General features: G+C 43.8%; 2 protein-coding genes across 7 annotated transcripts in view; one reads left to right on the top strand and one right to left on the bottom strand.

Moving 5' to 3' along the window:
* Window positions 1-13,590, top strand: part of HSD17B2 (hydroxysteroid 17-beta dehydrogenase 2) — an 84,998-nt gene that overhangs the window by 34,247 nt on the left and 37,161 nt on the right. The gene's annotated exons all lie outside the window — the stretch shown is intronic.
* The window catches only part of SDR42E1 (short chain dehydrogenase/reductase family 42E, member 1), a 125,414-nt gene that overhangs the window by 82,104 nt on the left and 29,720 nt on the right, over window positions 1-13,590 (bottom strand). For 4 of the 6 annotated variants that reach the window (XR_011482286.1, XR_011482287.1, XM_070451483.1 and 1 more), the window contains one exon: window positions 9,096-9,215. The exons of the other annotated variants lie outside the window; for them this stretch is intronic. The gene's annotated coding sequence lies outside the window, so the exon portion shown is untranslated. The remainder of the gene's footprint in view (window positions 1-9,095; window positions 9,216-13,590) is intronic. 6 annotated transcript variants of the gene reach the window in all.

Below are 13,590 nucleotides of genomic sequence, written 5' to 3'. Positions count from 1 at the left end.
TGGAATGTCACAGTTTACCCTCTTTAGATTTCAGCAACTGATCCCTTCCTTTGCCCCTTAGGCCTAGGATAGGGATCCTGACTTTTATGTGCCTGGGAGAATTTCACTGCCTTTTGACTCTTCTCACATCCATTACTGGCTTTCCTTCCAATCAGACAGTTTGCCATCTCTTTACCCAGGATATCCTGCCTTACGGAGCAGCAAATACAACAGATGCCACTATACTTCTAAGAAATGTTCACCCTACTGTTATTATTTGATTAAACACACATTTTACTAAATGACATCTCTTGGTCATGACTGCCAGGTCTCCATGGTTTTTTTGTCTAACAATAACTTCATTTAATAATAAGTCAGCAACCAGGTGCTTTCTAGAAATTTTTCCTAGCACAGGACTTGTCTGCACTGCAGGTACAAAAACACAAGGAGCCCACAGAGCCCATGAAGATCAGGGAGTTGTGACTTGAACCACAGGGAAAAGAAGCCAAGTCATAAAGCACAAAGAGCAGTGGAGATTTGCAAGAGGCCAGCGTTCCAAACAGGCCAAGATTACCATAGCCCTTGAGCAGAGTCCACAGAGGAGATGAGGGTTCATGGAAATCATCACCATCTTCCATTCTCCTGAATTAAAAGCAATGACGGAAATGCAAACCAAGACAACAAATATCAGCATAGCCAAACAATGATACATTTAGCAGGAATGGGTAAAGTCCATACTGCTAGCCTTGGACTTGGAGTTTCCCAGCAGACTATAAATGCCTAGAGGGCAGGGACTCGGTTGATCTCTGTCACCATTCTACCCCCAGCATCCAGTCCTGTGTGGGGCAGAGAGAAGCTGGGTGAACTCGTGAGTGGGACTCTTTGGCTGGGGCTAGCTTCTAAAGGTGTGTGAATCAGCTCCGAGACTGGGCACAGAGAAAGTTCCACTTGTGTGTCGTTGTCCCCTGGGGGAAGCTTCATCTCTGGCTGCAGCTAGGGAACCAGCCAACACAAAGACGGACATGGAGAGTCGCCCATGGGCGGGGCATCCCCTTGGCACTAGGCAAGGAGGTTCTAACCTAGAAAGTATAACCATAGATAGAGGTTCACAGTTGAATTTAATCAAGCAGATAACTGAAGGGACTCAGACATCAGGGAAGGTCACCTTGCCTCATTAGGTCAAGATGTCATGTGCTTAAGTCCCTATGTTATCCCCTGTAGTAGGTCCATTCCTGACCTCCAGAACGTGTTTGCAAATCCTCAAGTTCATCTTTCTCCAAGTGAAGGTGCAGTGTTGTTCGCCCTGCTTTCCACCAAAACATGCAAGAGCCCTGTCTCCTTAATCACGCACTCTCAAACCCACACACTTCCACACACAAATCGTAGTAAGCTTTCCAGAAAATTCAGGTGTCTTCTGTCATAGCAGACATGGTAGATATTAGACTGCCCTATTCTATTCTTTTATATATCTTACTTTTTATTGAGCTATATATTCACCTACCATAAAATTCACCCTTTCAAGTGTACAATGCAGTGGATTTTAGTATACTCATAAGGTCATCCAATTGTCACTACCATCTAATTCCCAATTGTCAATAACCCCCAAAAGAAAGCTGGGACCATTAGTAGACTGTTCTCTTCTGAAAATGTCACTTAGTCATTTCTGCCAACTCGACCTGCCAGCTTGACCTCTCAACCTCCTGACATGTTGCTTTTCATCACCTCCACCTCTGTCTCTTTGGGGAATCACTCTTCTTCTCCACTAGTGTTTCTAGGTAGAAGGGAATAGTACAAGGCAGTGCTGTCCAATGGAAATATCATGCAAGCCACATAAGTACTTTGTGGTAGCTCATTAGTAAAGAATCTGCCTAACAATGCAGAAGACGCAGGAGATGGGGGTTTGATCCCTGGGTTGGGAAGATCCCTTGGAGGAGGAAATGGCAACCCACTCCTGTCTGGGAAAGAAAATCCCATAGACAGAGGAGCCTGGCAGGCTACATACGGTCCATGGGGTTGCAAAGAGTTGGACACGACAGAGTATGCACACATGCATGCTACATAAGTAATTTAGATTTTATAGTAGTCACATTTAAAAAGAAATGAAAAAGAAATAGGTAAAACAAATGTTAATCATACATTTAACTTAATACAATATATTAAAAATCTTATCACTTCAATATGTAATCTGTGTAAAAGTTATTAATGAGGTACTTCTCATTGTACCACATTTTTGGTGATTTGTTTACTTCCTTGAAGAAGTCTGCTTCTTTAAGTCTGGTTCCTCCTTTCTGCCTCAATTACCCATCGCACGGCACTCCTTTAGTTCCTCTGTAGCACTTAACCACAGTGCATCATTTTTTTAATATCATACAGGTAATGTCTATATCCCACACAGGACTGTAAACTTTGTGAGGATGGTGGTATAGTCTGAATTATATTCTCCCCGAATTCATATGTTGAAACCCTACTCACCCTGACCCCCCACACTGTGACGGTGTTTGGAGATGGACCCTTTGGGAGGTGACTAGGTTTAGATAAGTTCATGAGGGTGGGACCCTCATGGGATCGGTATCTTTATGAGAAGAGATTACCAGGTGGTCTAGTGGCTAATACTGTGCACTCCCAATGCAGGGGGTCCAGGTTCAATCCCCGGTCAGGGAACTAGGTCCTGCATGCTGCAACAAAGAGGGAAGACCCTGTGTGCCATGGCTAAGACCCAGTGGAGTCCAATAAACAAATAAATTAAAAAATTAAGAAGAGATGCCAGAGAGCTCTCTCCCTTTCTCTGTCATGTGAGGACACAGTGAAGAGGTCTGCAGTGGACTTCCTTGCAGAGGGCCAGGAAGATCGCTTTCACCAGAAGTTGCTCATGTTTGCACCCTGGTCTCTGATTTCTGCCCTCCAGAACTGTGGGAGAATGGATTTCTATGGTTAAAATACCATCCAGTCTATGCTATTTTGTTATGGCAGCCTGAGCTGACTAATACAGATGGAGTTCACATTTTCTTTTGTACTTAAAGATTGTTTTTTATTTCCCAGTTGTTTCAAATTAATGTTCTTGGACATTATGGTTCCATGGCTTTCTTGGTGCTCATACAAGTGTATATACCTTCATAGTATCTCATGGGCTCTTTCACAATAAAGTTATCACAATATACTTCCTCACAGGCAAATTAGCAATGCATCTTGGATATTCCTGTATGAATACTGAACTGTCCTTTCCTTTCCTTTCTTTTTTAAAATTAATAATTTTTATTGGAGCATAGTTGCTTTACAATATTTTGTTAGTTTCTACTGTACAGCAAAGTGAACCAGCTCTACGCATACATGTACCCCCTACTTTTGGATTTCCCTCCCATTTAGGTCACCATAGAGCACTGAATAGAACTATACGGTAAGTTCTCTATTTCAAACACAGTACCAACAGTTTACATACGTCAGTCAGACAGGGATCACACTGATCTTCCTCACCAGTATATCCCAAGTGTCTAGCATAGTGCCTGGCACATAGTCTGATCTCAGTAAAAACTTGGCAAATGAATGACTAAATAGATATTGATGTCAAAATCATTGAGGTGTAGCAATAGCTTCAATAGCTTAGACAGGCCACTTGGAACAGTGTCCCCTGGGAACTTTTATTTCTGGAAATTGTCACCAAAATGGGAGATGATCCCCTGGAAATGGGCCACACAACACAAATGAGTTTTACTCATAGTGTTGTTCAGGCAACAAATGCTGAAACTTGATTCTCTTGTCTGTGAAATGGGGATAAATGGATTGACCCCAAGAGCCATGTGTTCATTCAACAAGTACAGAGTTCCCAGGATATGCCAGCTACTGTCCTAGGGGCTAGAGGTTCAACAGGTCACATAGCAAAGTTCTTGTCCTCTCTGAATTTGCATTTTATTGGGGGAGACAAATATTTAAAAATGAACATACCAATATGTCATACAATGTCAGATAGTGGTAGGAACAATGAATAAAGTTACCAAGCTATCCTAGTTTAAGGGGTGTAGTACAGTGTCTCAAATTGGTAGCCTTTTAAATGGCTTTATAAATGGTAGCCTTTTATATTACTCATTATTCAAAGTATGATTTACTACACAGTATCTAAAGTGACCCTTTCAAAATCAAAGTCAGTTCATGTCTTTCCTTTGTTTAAAGCTTTGTAATGCCATTTCATCACACTTAGAGTAAAAGCCAAAGTCATCACCATGGTTTAAAGCAAGGTTTTGGGACTTTCCTGGTGGTCCAGTGGCGAAGACTCTGTGCTTCCAATGCAGGGGAACCAGGTTTGATCCTGGTCGGGGGACTAGATCACATATGCTGCATCTAAGAATTCGTTTGCCACAGTGAAGACCAGGCACAGCCAAATAAATAAATAAAGCAGGGTTTCTCTACCTTGGCACCATTGATACTGGGTTTGGATACTTCCTTGATGTGTCACTCTGTACACTGTAGGATACTAAAAACATCCTTAGAGCCGGGCGTCCAGTGAGATACCAGTAGCACCCCACAACTATGACAACCAAAAATGTCTGCAGATATTGTTAGATGTCCCCTGGAGTGGGGGCCAAATCACCCCAGTTGAGAACATTGGTTTAATGGCCCCACATGAACTGGCCTTGAACCACTGCTCTGATTTACCTCCTGTTGTTCCCTTCCTCACTCATTCCCTTGTGGTCACAACAGCCTCCTTGTCCTTCCTCTAACAGTTATGTCCCCGAGAGCCTTCGCACCTACTCTTCCCTGGGCCTGTACAGTTTTCCCTGGGAAAACTGTTCAACTGCTCCTGCTCAGAGGTGCCTTCCCTGACCTCCATATAGAACCCGGCGTCCTCCTCTCTGGTCACAGCACTTGTTGTCTCTTAATACCATATGCATCTGTCCGTGTGTTTATTGAATGTATCCCGTCTCCACCTATAACGTAAGGCCCATGGGATTGGGACTTGGATGGCTTTATGTATTTCGGAACCCTCAGGAAGAGTGCATAGCACACAGCTGTTATTGTTGTTTAGTTGTTAAGTCATGTCTGACTCTTTTGTGACCCCATTGACAGTAGCCCACTAGGCTCCTCTGTCCATGGCATTTCCCAGGCAAGAATACTGGAGTGGGTTACCATTACTTTCTCTGGGGGATCTTCCTGACCCAGGGATTGAACCCGAGTCTCCTGCATTGCAGGGAGATTCTTTGCCACTGAGCCCCCTGGGAGCCTGCACAGCACATTGTAGGCACTTAATAAATAGCTTGATAAATAATAAATATTCTTAAAGAGATGGGAATATCAGACCACCTTACCTGCCTCCTGAGAAATCTCTATGCAGGTCAAGAAGCAACAGTCAGCCCTGGACATGGAACAACAGACTGGTTCCAAATCGGGAAAGGAGTACGTCAAGGCTGTATATTGTCACCCTGCTTATTTATCATATGCAGAGTACTTCATGAGAAACGCTGGGCTGGAGGAAGCACAAGCAGTCAAGATTGCTGGGAGAAATATCAATAACCTCAGATATACAGATGACACCACCTTATGGCAGAAAGTGAGGAGGAACTAAAGAGCCTCTTGATGAAAGTGAAAGAGGAGAGTGAAAAAGTTGGCTTAAAACTCAACATTCAGAAATTTAAGATCATGACATCTGGTTCCATCACTTCATGGCAAATAGATGGGCAAACAATAGAAACAGTGAGAGACTTTATTTTGGGGGGGCTCCAAAATCACTGCAGATGGTGATTGCAGCCACGAAATTAAAAGACACTTGCTCCTTGGAAGAAAAGCTATGACCAACCTAGACAGCACATTGAAAAGCAGAGACATTACTTTGCCAACAAAGGCCTGTCTAGTCAAATCTATGGTTTTTCCAGTAGTTATGTATGGATGTGAGAATTGGACTGTAAAGAAAGCTGAGCACCAAAGAATTGATGCTTTTGAACTGTGGTGTTGGAGAAGACTCCTGAGAGTCCCCTTGGGCTGCAAAGAGATTCAATCAGTCCATCCTAAAGGAAATCAGTCCTGAACATTCATTGGAAGGACTGATGCTGAAGCTGAAGCACCAATACTTGGGCCACCTGATGTGAAGAATGGACTCATTGGAAAAGACCCTGATGCTGGGAAAGATGGAACACAGGAGGAGAAGGGGACGACAGAGGATGAGATGGTTGGATGGCATCACCGACTCAACGGACATGAGTTTGAGTGGACTCCAGGAGTTGGTGATGGACAGGGAGGCCTGGCGTGCTGTAGTCCACGGGGTCACAAAGAGTCAGACATGACTGAGTGACTGAACTGAACTTAACAAATAGCTGTTAAAAAAAAAAACCAGCTGTTGAAAGAATGAACAAATGCATTCATATTAGAAGGATAGGCAGGAACACACAAGACAGGCAAAGCAGGACATGTGTGGGATGTTGAAGAAACCAGCCTGACTAGAATACAAAGTAGAGCCTGATCTTGGGCTTGGCTGGGTGTGAACAAATGAAAGAAATTACTGAAACCCAAGCAGGATACTTCATCCATCACTTATCAGACAAGAGGGAGCCAGAGGAGGTTTGCAAGTCAGTGAGAGATATGGTGGTAAGGATGCAGTAGAAATTAGAAACCTGACTCCCAGTAGAAAACAATAGGATTAAAGCCTGGATCCAACCAGAAAATAACACAATGCTTTGTGTGTGAGTGGGAATGGCAAATACCTTCCCCTCTTGTGCTGCCTCTGGTTGGTTAGGAGCCTGTGGTGGGGGAGTGGGTCGTGAGGGAGCTCATGCTTTGATTGAATGAGGTCCATCAGAGGGGGGTGGTGGCAGGGACATCAAGGGTTCTGCACCTCTGTTGGGAGGTGTAAAGCCAGTGCAGAGAAAAAGAGAGTGAGCCAGGCAGTCAGGCAAGAAAAGGAAATTTATTAGAGGGAAAAGAGAGAGTGACTGGCTGTTAAGGAGAACCAGCGTTCTCTCTTTCTGATGGAGTCCTTCTTACACCCCACCAAATTCTCTGAAAAAATTCTCTGAAAGGATGGTCACGTAGCCAGAGGTCTGTAATCTGGTGGTCTCGCAGCTTTGAGAAGACAGGTGCCAGTGAGATAACAGGATGCCATTTGGGCAATTGGGTCGGCCTCACAGATCACTGTGATTTAGTCTTTGTTTTCGAGGTTGACATAAGGAGCCACCTTATCGGTGAGACCCCATGTGGGCCCTTTCAGGAGGAACTAGGTCATTGGTGGTGATGGCTAATGGAAGAGAAAGAGAAATTGTATAGTTCACAGATCTCTTGGGTTTCTGGGCAGTATTTTAGTCCAGTTTGGCAGGTAGCATCTTGCACCATTAGATGTTAGAAGCAACCTAGAGTTTTTGGCTATGTGTTGGCAAGAAGGACATCCTGTCAGTCAAGAAGCACCTTGGCTGTGACAGAGACTAACAGAGACATTATTAAAAGAGACCTCGGTAGATGAAGTTATAGATAACGATAGGGAGGAGGAAGCGAGCCACCCTGGTATAACGGGGCAATTCAGTGGCATCTCCAGGTAGTTTTCCCTTCTTTGTGTAACATTAATCTTAAGTAAATTTACTTCTTAGATAGTAGTGTGCAATTTTTTTATGGAGTTGCTTAACGTGTTTTCACAAGTGTTACCTTGTTTGTAGCCTTTCTTATGAAATAAGTGGTTGGAACCTCTTTTTAAAAAACTCCACTAACCAAACCACATGAAAACAAATGAGGATGAACAAAAGAATCCAGCCTCCAAAAGGAATAATGGATGGCTCCAATTACTTAAAGTGAAAATCCGGCACACCTGATATGCTGTTAGAAGCCAGAACAACGGTAGCTTCTGAGGCAGGGATTACTGGAGGAAGGCACCAGGGAGATTTCTGGTGAAACTCTGGGTCTGGATGTGGGTGCTGGCTGCATGAGTGGATTCACTCTGTGAAAATTCATCAATGTATAAAAAATCAAAAAATGAGGACGTTTACCTGTAATGTACATAACAGACTGGTAGGCTCAAAACTCATTATTGCCTTAAGTAACTCCATCAGGTGAAAGATACACTGGTCACTGGTCAACAAAGATTGGCTATGTTCAGTAACCAATGGTGAGTAGGGAAAAAAACCTCTGTGCTTTAGAATCTAATGATTTTAATTGCACCTCTGCTCTTGTTAGTTTAGTGATGGTGGGAACTTTATATTCTTTGAAGCTTGGTTTCCTCACCTATAAAATCAGAATAAAAAATATACTTTCATGGGAGCCAACTGAAAGAGCTCCAAGTGATTTAAGCTGGAATAATTTGAGCACTAAAATAAAGTATTGGATTATAACCCAAAGTATAAAATTAATATTCATGAGTCCATAAAGATAAAAATAAATTAATAAATGAGGGGAAAGAGACAAATCTCCCATGTACAAGAGTTCCAAATAATTTATGTAGGTATTAATACATAGAGGCTTCCTTCCAAAGAGTATAGTATGGAAGAGGGGGGTGGATAAAGAGTAACTTTATAGTGGAGAAATTTCCCCACTTTACTTCATCCAGGTGATCAAAGGCAACTTCAACATTCATGTCTTGTTGCTTGTTTGTACTCTTAATACAATGTGATGAAAATGGCACTGTACCTGTGATCTCCTTCCCCAAGCTCATAACCCCAGACTGAACATAAGAAAGACATCAGACAAATTCCAACAGAGGGGCATCCTGCAATATACTTGACCATGCGTATGTGCAATATACTTGTGCGCTCAGTCGTGTTCCCCTCTCTGTGACCCCATGGGCTGTAGCCACCCAGCCCCCTGTGTCCAGAGGATTTTCCAGGCAAGAATACTGGAGTGGGTTGCCATTTGCTTCTCCAAGGGGTCTTCCCAACCTGGGGTTCGAACCAGCGTCTCCTGCTTTGGCAGGCAGATTCTTTATCACTGATCCACCTGGGAAGCCCTGTATACTTGACCAGTACTCTTTAAAACCATCAAAGACATCAAAAGCAAGAAAAAGTCTGAGAAGAAGCCTAAGAGATATGATGACTAAATGTCCTGAATGCTGTGGGATGTTGAGAAGCGTCCATGGTTTCTGCATGTTATTGTTCAGTTGCGAAGTCGTGTCCAACTCTTTTACCACATGAATCTTGTCCAGATCCTTAACTCACCTCTTTTTAATGGCTTCTGTGCTTGACTGAGGATTTCTGAAATTCTGGCCTTCTCAGCTGACTGAACATCATCCCCGCCAGTACTGAGTTTCATGTCCAGTGTTTCTTAACTGGCATACCCTTAAGAGACATAATATGAAATTTTGAACAATTACAACATCATTTTCTGGGGCTTTTGAGGATATATACCCCTAACTTGGGGCTTCCCTGATGGTTCAGGGGTAAAGAATCTACCTGCCAATGCAGGAGACATGGGTTTGATCCCTGGGTCAGGAAGATCTTTTGGAGGAGGAAATGGCGATCTACTCCAGTATTCTTGCCTGGGAAACTTCATGGAGGGAAGAGCCTGGCAGGCCACAGTCCATAGGGTCACAGAAGAGTCAGACCTGACTGAGTGACTAAGCAACAGCGAAAACAATCCCTAACTTAACAATTTGATGAGAGGCTGAGCTGAGCTGGTGTTTTTTGTCACGATATGCTGGAAAGGAGATGTAGATAGATATCAGTCTTAGGAGGACAGGCATGGGCACTGAATGGAAGTGAGCATTGGGAGAGAAGGTGTTGGTCCTGAGTAGCTAGGAGAACAAGAAATTCCAGAAGGTGCAGCAGTTGGGGGCAATTGGTGATGAATTCTGGTTCAACTTGAAATTGCAGCAGGTAGAGTTCAGAAGAGGCATCAGGAGTAGACTGTGGTCTGGAAATCCAGCCACTTGCTCAAACCCAGCAGAGCTACCTTGATTGGTTGCTTATTTTGCAAGGCTAGGAGTTGCTTCCTTACATACCACTGAGAACAAACCCACTGCATTTTTCCATCCAGTAAATCAGCTGTAAGTCATTTGCACTGCTGCATGGATGATGGCAGTCCATCCTGTGTGAAGGGAACTGGCATCACTGATGGAGACCCCTCTTAGGCAGAGAGCTTTCATCATTGGTGCCCCCATCCCCACCACTGCCAAGTGCTCAAGGAGACAATAAATGAATCATAGCAATAATAGAACATGAAAGAAGCAAATCTGGGGTCTGAGAGCCAGCTCTTTTTTGTTTTGTTTTCAGTTCACAAGAACCTTTTATTATCCCTATGGTTTTTAAAAGTTCATTTATTTTAATCAAAGGATAATTGCCTTATAGTATTGGGTTGGTTTCTGCCAAACATCAACATGAATCAGCTATAGGTATACCTATGTTTCCTCCCTCTTGAAGTTCCCTCACACCTCCCTCCCCCTTCCACCCCTCTAGGTTGTTACAGAGCCTGGGTTTGAGTTCCCTGAGTCATACAGTGGGCTCCCATTGGCTATCTGTTTTACATATGGTAATGTACATTTCCATGTTACTCTGAGAGTCAACTCTTGCACATCCCAGCTGTGTAGCCTTGAATGAGTAATCTCTTGGCATCTCAGTTGCCCATCTTAACATAGGAATATCAATAGTATTGAAGAAATATTCATAAAGGTTTTTACATTCCAGGAAAAATTCATTTTCATTAAAAATTTGACCTGAGGGCTTCCCTCGTGGCTCAGTGGTAAAGAATCCACTTGCCAATGCAAGATACACGGGTTCAATCCCTGGTCCAGGAAGATCCCACCTACTGCAGAGCAATCAAGCTCTCATGCCACAACCACTGAAGCCTGCACGTCTAGAGCCTGTGTTTAGCAACAAGAGAAGCCACCACAATGAGAAGCCCTGTGTATCACAACTAGAGAGTCATCCCTACTCACCCAAACTAGAGGAAATCCTTCACAGCAATGAGAGCCCAGCACAGCCAAAAAATAAAATTTAAAATTATTTTAAAAAATTGACATGAAAGATCTAGCTAAGCTCTGTGATGACCTAGAAGGGGAGACGGAAGGTGGGGTTGGAGGGAGGCACAAGAGGGAGAAGATACGTATATAGATGTAATTATGGCTGATTCATGTTGTCGTAGGGGCTTCCCTGGTGGCTCAGATGGTAAAGAATCAACCTGCCAATGCAGGAGACGCAGGTCCCATCCCTGAGTCGGGAAGATCCCCTAGAGAAGGGCATGGCAACCCACTGCAGTATTCTTGCCTGGAGAATCCAGTGGACAAAGGAGCCTGGTGGACTACAGTCCATGGGGTTGCAAAGAGTTGGACATAACGGAGCTACTAACACACACTTTGTACAGCAGACACCAATACAACGCTGTAAAGCAGTTATCCTCCAATTAAGCAAAAAAGATCTAGCTAATTCCCAGGGGTTCACCACCCAACATGACTATCTTTTAAGAGTGCCAAAGTCAACACAGGAGGTGTGTCAGTGGTATAACTGTCAAGTATTTTCTCTTCCTGGATTAGGAGCTGAGGCTTGTATGGCTCTCAGGGAAGTATTAGGTTCCTGAGAGTTTTATTCTATGCGTCTACCACTTTATTATATCTTAATCTATTTTATAGGGACCAGCCAGAGTCAACTTGAGGGTGGCAATCTGGTAGAGCGCTTAAATTTCAAACAAGGGAGGGGAAAGTCCTTTCCCCCCTAGTTTTCCGTGGTTTTCCAGATAAATAACTCTAGACCCAGATGACCTTTGTAAGTGGGATAAAGGATGGCGGGTGTGTTGGGTTCAATAGGCTGCAGAGGCGGGGCGGGTCACAGCGGCGAAGGCGGGTGGCGATAGAGGCGCGCATGCGCAGAAGGAAGCGGAAACCGGACCTGAGAGCATGCAGGAGGGGGGCGGGGGACTTGGAGTGGCAGGGGGCAGCTTTGGGATCCTCAGCTTCAGCACACCGGTTCCTCGTGGGAACGCAGGCCCACAGTTGGCCCTCTTCTGGTTAATCAAGAGAAACCACCGATCTGGGTTTTCAGGTGAAACCCCTGGATTTTAGCCTTTGTTTAAATTTTTACCAAATACACTTTATTTCGTACACATATTCAGATAGTAAAACACATATTCAGATAGTATCCTCTTATTTGATACATAACAGGTCCTCCATTTGTGTTTATCTATTCCACTCAGTTCAGTCTCTCAGTTGTGTCTGACTCTTTGCGACCCCATGAACTGCAGCACGCCAGGCCTCCCTGTCCATCCCCAACTGCCAGAGTCTGCCCAAACCCATGTCCACTGAGTCGGTGATGCCATCCAGCCATCTCATCCTCTGTCGTCCCAAGCCTTCTCCTGCCCTCAATCTTTCCCAGCATCAGGGTCTTCTCAAATGAGTCAGCTCTTTGCATCAGGTGGCCAAAGTACTGGAGTTTCAGCTTCAACATCAGTCCTTCCAATGAAGAGAAGTGAAATTCCACTATGAGAACGGGCCCTGGCACCTCTGAAGAGGCCCACCCCCTGAGAAACTCTGCTTTAAGCTGCTGTTGTTCAAAGATATTGACAAAGGGGAGACTTTGAGGAGCTTTAGGGAAGGAGAGTCTAGGAGAGGAGACTGCTGGCAGAAAGCACAGTATTTGGCCCATTCATCACTGTGGTTAGAATGTCTGTGATGCTCTTCTGAGACAAGAACTCAAAATCCTTTTGGTTCTAGGAACCAGAAATAGCCAATGAAAGGAGAAGCATGGATTTAAACAGAAACACAGTTGCTATTTATTTAACACCTGGATGGCAACTGCCACGTGACAGGCTCTGTTGCAATCACTCTAGTATATAAAATCATTTACTCTTTCGGACAATCTTATGAGGCAGGTCCTAGTATCATCTCATTTTATAGATGAGGAAACCGAGGCACAGAGAGGTAAATTGACTGGCCAAAGTCACACAGCTTGTAAGTGGCAGAGCCAGGATTTGGACCCAGGTAACCTGGCTCCAAAACCCAGGCTCTCATCATGTCTTTCTCTCTGCTGCATTTTCACAGGGAGAATTTTATCTAGTAGTGAAAAATGATGATTTATGCTTTTGCAGACTGTGGGAACAGCTAAAACTTGTTTATATAATACTAATATAAAAATTAGTTGTAAAATCATATGTGTGCTATAATTATAGTTGTTAAAGAACAGTGTATAGGAAAAAAAGACTAGAAGGAAAAGCAAGAAAGTTATAAAACTTATGCTAGATTGGTGATGTTATGGGTAACTTCTTTTGTTTATCCTGATGTTGCTCTTAAAGTTTTATTACTTATATGATGTTTTAACACTGTCTAGAAATCGGTAGCTCAGGGGTAAAGAACCTACCTGCCAATACAGATGTGGGTTTGATTCCTGAGAGGAGATACCCTGCAGAAGGAAGTGATAACCCATTCCTCCCCTATTCTTACCATGGACAGAGGAGCCTGGCAGGAGCCTCCCAGTCCATGGGGCTGCAGAGTCGGACACAACCGAGCGACTAAACAACAATAACAACAACAACAAAGAAACCATTTACAGGGTTGCAAATTCTTCCCTCTTCATCCTTTTCTGAATGCAGCTTCCAAGGAACCAGCTTGCGTCCAAGAGCACATGCTATTATTCTTAACAGGTGTGTTTCATTAAGGGGACCTAGCCTTGAAGAACTCCAGAACTTGAATTATTCACAACTTGCTGACGACTTGACCCAACAAATGAT

This window comes from Odocoileus virginianus, chromosome 20, assembly GCF_023699985.2.
Source record: "Odocoileus virginianus isolate 20LAN1187 ecotype Illinois chromosome 20, Ovbor_1.2, whole genome shotgun sequence".
NCBI classification, from domain to species: Eukaryota; Metazoa; Chordata; class Mammalia; order Artiodactyla; family Cervidae; genus Odocoileus; species Odocoileus virginianus.
Note: the sequence above shows the minus strand (reverse complement) of the source record. Positions and strands in the feature narration are given on the sequence as shown.